Raw genomic sequence first — 6893 nt, 5'->3', positions numbered from 1 at the left:
TGAGTCTTTTTTATTCCATAATCGTGTGTGTGTGTGTGTGCATGTGTGTGTGTAAGTACAGAGAAATCCAAAGGATTGTGTATTGACCATCTAGATTCAATAAATATTAACATCTGGTCTCTTTCTTCTTCAGAGCTTTTATTTAAATTTTCACTTTAAAAAAAATAAAAATCTTTTGTTGATAATATCCAGCATTAATATATTTCTATATCCAACAGTATCCAACATTAGTATATTACTAAGCATTAATACATTGCTAAGTAATATACTATAGTTTTTTATTTATACACTTAAGACAACATATATTGACTTTTTACTGTGATAGACTAGAATTTAATTCAGTTATATCAATCCTTTCTTTACCAATATCATTGTATCATCTTTTGTTTTCATAAATATTATTCTAATTCACTTTAAATTTTATATCAAGCCCCATTAAATAATGCATTTAAACTTCTATCTGTTCCTTCAATTAGAGCCATAATTCTTTAAGATAATGGTATTAGTATCTTTACCCTTCCTTCCATTTAATGTCTCCCTATACCAACAACCTCTCTACTTCTGTCATTTTTACTTTTACCTTATGAAAATTTATAATGTTTTCAATTATTGTGATCGTAATTAAGCCTTTCATGCTCTGTACATAGGTAGATTTTAAATGTTGAAATGGCAAACTGTGTTTAAATTATCATGATGATCTAACTACTACAGGGCTATTTAGTGAGATATTATCATTTCCATCTACATTTCTATTACAGATACCACTCACTATTTTGGAGATAGCCAAAGGAAAGTACTCTTAGCATCATGTTCAAATGATGAGTCTCTTTTCATACCCAACCCTATGCTTAAAACCATGATATAATTTTTATTTACTTCATATTTTGACAGTGTATTTCTTGAGTTTTATTTGGCTTTCTATAATTTTTGCTTCTATTTTTCACTATTACTGGTAATAGAAAATCACAGTATTTTTCCAATTCATATTTATTCTCTCAATTGCCTGTCGCCCATGCTGTTCTACTTGACTCTCATTGACTTTTGTTTCCTGAAATTTGAGTAGTCTTTATTTTTTTCTTGCGTTTTGTAAAATTTTTATCCAGTTCTTGATACTTCTAGTCTCTCTCACACAGTTACTATTATTGTATGGTGTTCTCTTTATTTCCCAGAGGTTTATTCTTGCAGGGTTTTGCATCTTCCTGCTCCAATATTAACTGGTTGCTTCCTAGATCTGCTATGCAGTTGCAGTCCTGGCACTTCCATTCACTTTTCTCCTGGGCGTTCAGCCACTGTTTCCTGAATCTCACGACTTCCTCTTTCTTATATTTTGTCTTATTTTTTAGAATACACCCTCAAGAAGCTTCCTAGGAAAGTGAGTGTGGGAGGTAAATTTTCTAAATCCTTGTATGCTGAAAATGTAGGCAAGTTGTCTCTCTCCCAGTAGATTGGTTGTTTTACTAAGTATATTTTTCTAGGTTAAAAATCATTTCCCTCAGAGCATTGTTGTTTTCAAGCATTGCATGCTGCTTATGGGAAATCTGACACCAATTTGATTCTGCATCTTTTTAAAAACATTTTATAAAGTATGTTTCTCTCTGGAAATTTTAAGAATACTTAATGTGAGAAGATTTCACAACAATATGTCTAAGTACATTTAATTTGTCAGTATTTGGTCAGCCTCTAAATTGCAAGGCTCATTGCTTTGTTTAATTCTGGAAGGTTCTCTTTACTTTCCTAATTTCCTTCCTACCATTTCTATGAAAAAATCTATTAATTTGATGTTAGAACTCCTGTTTTATACATTTTATTTTCTTCCTTCTCATATTTCTGTCTTTGTCCTTATAATAGGTTCTGGAAGCTTTTTATCAATTTTTATATTTTAATTCTGGATTTCTTTTCTGTAATCATAAATTCTGTCTTCTGTTCCTTATTCATGACATCCTTTTCTTACTTGATGTATAAAACATCTTCAGAATCAAAGTGGATCTAGTTAGAATTATAATGTAACTTTTTTTTTAACCTTTCCCGATAAATGTTTTTTTCTTGGATTGGTTTGTCTATCTTACATTTTCTCATGCAGGCTTTCCTGAAAAGGCGGTATTGTGTTGTTGCCTGTTCAAACTTAAATGTGAAGAAATAAGATAGATGGCTAACTCTGTCCTCTGGGCCAACAGCAGGATTTGTTTCAGCTTGAAAGGGCAGGAAATTGTTTTGCTAGAGTTCCTCAACATGCCAGAATGCAGGACTTTCTTCCAGATACCAGCATCCAAATAAATTTGCCTGGTTCTCTCTAGACAGCATATTCAATTTCAGTTTTAGAAAGAACTGTGCTTTTTTGGAAACTGGATGTGAATGTCTGGCTGGAGGTCATCCTGCATGTAGAAGCAAGAGGGGCTTGAGGACCCTAAGTGAACAATGTAGAAATCTTTGGTAAATATTCATCTTGTTAGTCCTGTGTATCATCACTCCTTTCCATCCATCACCACCGCTTCCCTCTCAGATTCTCGAGTTTCTCTTATATTCTTCTTGGCACCCATGCCCTTTCACAATTCAGCCTCTTCTGCATATATTTATGTCCCTTTATCATCTACCAGAAATCTATTGACATTTTTTGTCCATGTTATCCCTCCTATTTTAGTTGTTATAGTTGAAAAACTAAGATTTCTTATGTTTAGTGGAGATTTAGGAGAAAAATATATAGACACATATGTTTTATCTACTGTGTTAATTTCCTATGCCTGGAAAATATTTGTAGTTTAGAACAACAAAAAAATTATCCTTTCACAGATCTAGAGGACAGAAATTTAAAATAAGGATCATTGAGCTGAAATGAAAGTGACAACAGGTTCATGCTCCTTCAAGAGGACTGAGGTGAGAATTTACATCCTGACCTTTTCCAGTGTTTAGAACTTCATTTCTTGTATTCTTTAACCCATGGCCCCTTCCTCCACCTTCAAAGACAGTTGCAAAACATATTCTCTTTTGACTCTACTTCCCTCTGCTTCTTTCACTCGTTTCTTTCTATTCTCTGTCAAGTTTCTCTCTCTGCTTCTCCTTATAAGGATTCCTGTGATTGCATTAGGGCCCACCTAGATAATCCAGGATACTCTTCTCATCTTAAGATCCTGAATTTAATTATACCTGCTTAGCCTTTTTATTTGCCATGTAATATGCCATTTACAAATCCTGGTGATTAAAAGACATCTTTTGTAGTGTCATTATGCAGCCTACCATATCGACCATTTTGAATGCCATGTAAATTGCCTTTTTAAAGCTTTTAAGAGAGAAAATAAATATAGTAAGGGATTTCTCCAGTATACATTTACTGAGGAATGTTTAGACTTTTAAAGCTGGGCTTGTCTTTTTAATGTCAAAAATGATTTGATTTCCCACTGACCTTTGGCAAAAGAATCCCTTCTGTTACCATTTGCCTCTGTGAAATTTTCCTGGAGAAAATGAGGTAATAATTGATTTTTCACTAAATAAAACACTGATGATTTTATATTATGAACAATTATTCCTATACACCTGTTGCCTCTTCTATTCATTTTTTCTCTATTATATATTATTTTGTGATACCACCTACATAATTCAGGGTCTATAAGCTAAAATTAACCACACTTTCTCAATACCCCCTGCCACAATTTTTTCATATGCTTTGAGTGATGATCAGTTTTTTCTCTAATAAAAATAATAATAACTATAATTAAAGAGCTCCTTTTAATTTCCACTTGACATTTACTGTTTGATATTTTAAATTATTTTAATATCTTTATTAAATTTCTCATTCTGGTTACATTGTTTTTTTCATTTCATTGAATTGTTTCTCTATTTTATTGAAGTTTGCTGAACTTCATTAAAATAGTTATTTTGAATTATTTGTCAGTCATTTTATACATATCCATTTCTTTAGGGTCAGTCACTAGCACCTTACTTTGTCCATTTGGTGATGTCTTATTTCCCTGATTGTTCTTGATTCTTGTTATTGTACACTAATGTCTGGACATTTGAAGAAGTGGGTACAGAACTGGGTTATTCCAGTTTTCACAGGCTGGCTTTGTCTTGGAAAACCCTGCAGCAGGTATAGTACTGGTATAGATGGTAGCCTGGAGCAGATATTGCTGTTGTAGTATTGCCAGAAGCCTGTGGCCTGCTATGACAAATGTGTGCTAAAGCAGATGATAAGCCTGAGGCAGCTGTGGCTAATATAATACTGAAGTGCCTATAGTCAGGGGCCACTTAGAGCTGTCCAGAGCCCAAAGCTGCTGACATTGGTCTGATGTTCGTGCAGGCCACAGGTCAAGTTCACCATACAAGCTTAAAGACTGGGGCTGTGTGATTCCACCTCATGCCAGGGTGGGTCTAGGAGCTCAGTCTGTGATATTGGCCAGTATATGGGTCCTTGGTGAGTCTGCCCAGTGCTGGGTTTTACTCTGGTGGGCCCAGTGTGGGTCCAAGACAAAGTCCTGTGCTCACTTGCCTTTCTTTCCCCCAAGCAGATGCTATCTCTCTCCATACTGTGCTGCCTGGGACTGCGGAAAGGGTGATGTGGGTAATGTAAAATTGTCCTTTCTACCCTATTCAATGCATCTTTTTACGTCATTGTGCCACAACCAGAAACTGATTTCTCACCTGGTTTTCTTAGCTCTTGTGAAGGTATTTTCATCTGCGGACAATTGTTTAAATTGGTATTTCTGTGTATGTGGAGATAATGCTTCAAAGTCCTACTCTACTATCTTGTTCCATTTACCTTTACATATACTATCAAATATGACCCTTATAGACTCTGTGTGATCATTATTTATTATTATCCCCAATTCACAGATTGGGAAACAGACTCTGGGATGAGAAGTGACTTCTTCAAAGCCATGAAGTTAGTGAATGGAAGACCCATATTTTAAACTAAGTCTAAATAGTACCAGAATTCAGTTTTTTCAATTACACACCACTATTGGAACTGTTTTCGAGCTAAAAATGCTACAGATTTGAATCTTTTGCAAAACCTGCTTATTTGTGGCTGCATTTAAATAATGTGACTCTAAATACAGATGACAGCAGCAAAATTTAAAATGTGAAATATAAAAAAAGCCAAAGAGATTGTGTAAGCTCTTGAAAAGACAGCTTCAACAACCCCTTCCACATATTAGGTAATTTATAAAATGCCTGTGTTTGGAAAAATTCATTCTTCCTTCTTTGTTTGTTGCAAGCAACTCTCTTCTGTCATAAAGACTCCCTTGCTTTGGCAAAATAACTCAGAGCAAAAATTTAAAAGTGTATTTAAGATCATGTTCATTCTGCTGTAGGAAGTAATATTTTAGAAGTTCGACAGTTGGGCATCCAGATTTGAAGAAGAAAAAAATAGTAGGCATGCCAACATTTCATTTCGAAATAGAAAACACATTCCAAAATTAGGAAAAGGTGACAATCAATTCAGAAAATTACTTATGAGCTGATACATAATTACACGCTTTGAATTCCATTTTAAGTATGCAATGTTTTACAGGGTTCTAAGTAGAGATCTGAAAAGATACAATGGTCCAAATAGTCCCCACCCTTCCTGCCAAAAAATATTCAGAATTGGCACAGATTTAGCAAATATTTCCAGAGAAAATATTTCTGATACAACTGAGAAATTAATGTGTTGGTGATTCGAATTAACAAGACTACCAAAATTTTCAATATACCTTAGTCTAAAACAAAAGAGAAAACAAGTTATTTATTTATATCCTAAAGTTTGACATTTTACATTTATGTTTTGCTTCTCCTAGAAATATCTGCACACTTTATTTTAGCCTGTCCAGATCCTTCTCATCTTCTAATTCAACTAACGCTGATCACATGGCTTATTTATGTCATGCATTACATTTCTAGTGCCTCCTCTTTTATCTTCCAAAGAAACTTCTGACATAAGTACTATCACTGACTTTTTCAGATGAGGAGACCAAGAGTCAGAGAAATGAGGTGATTCCCTAAAATCATACCACTGGGAAATAGTGGAAGCCAGATTTAAAACAACATCTTCTGATTTACAGGGTAATTTAAGATTTGATTTCTTAGCTACCTCAGCATACAATGATCTACATTACTATGTGTAATAGATTTGTGTTATATTCTATATGATTATTATTATTATACTTTAAGTTCTAGGGTACATGTGCATAACGTGCAGGTTTGTTACATATGTATACTTGTGCCATGTTGGTGTGCTGCACCCATCAACTCGTCAGCACCCATCAACTCGTCATTTACATCAGGTATAACTCCCAAGGCAATCCCTCCCCCCTCCCCCATCCCCGTGATAGGCCCTGGTGTGTGATGTTCCACTTCCCGAGTCCAAGTGATCTCATTGTTCAGTTCCCACCTATGAGTGAGAACATGCGGTGTTTGGTTTTCTGTTCTTGTGATAGTTTGCTGAGAATGATGGTTTCTAGCTGCATCCATGTCCCTACAAAGGACACAAACTCATCCTTTTTATGGCTGCATAGTATTCCATGGCGTATATGTGCCACATTTTCTTAATCCAGTCTGTCACTGATGGACATTTGGGTTGATTCCAAGTCTTTGCTATCCGCAATGAACATACGTGTGCATGTGTCTTTATAGCAGCATGATTTATAATCCTTTGGGTATATACCCAGTAATGGGATGGTTGGGTCATATGGTACTTCTAGTCCTAGATCCTTGAGGAATCGCCATACTGTTTTCCATAATGCTTGAACTAGTTTACAATCCCACCAACAGTGTAAAAGTGTTCCTATTTCTCCACATCCTCTCCAGCACCTGTTGTTTCCTGACTTTTTAATGATTGCCATTCTAACTGGTGTGAGATGGTATCTCATTGTGGTTTTGATTTGCATTTCTCTGATGGCCAGTGATGATGAGCATTTTTTCAT

The sequence above is a fragment of the Colobus angolensis genome, unplaced genomic scaffold, assembly GCF_000951035.1.
Source record: "Colobus angolensis palliatus isolate OR3802 unplaced genomic scaffold, Cang.pa_1.0 Scaffold45, whole genome shotgun sequence".
Taxonomy (NCBI): Eukaryota; Metazoa; Chordata; class Mammalia; order Primates; family Cercopithecidae; genus Colobus; species Colobus angolensis.
This window is presented reverse-complemented; position numbering follows the sequence as displayed.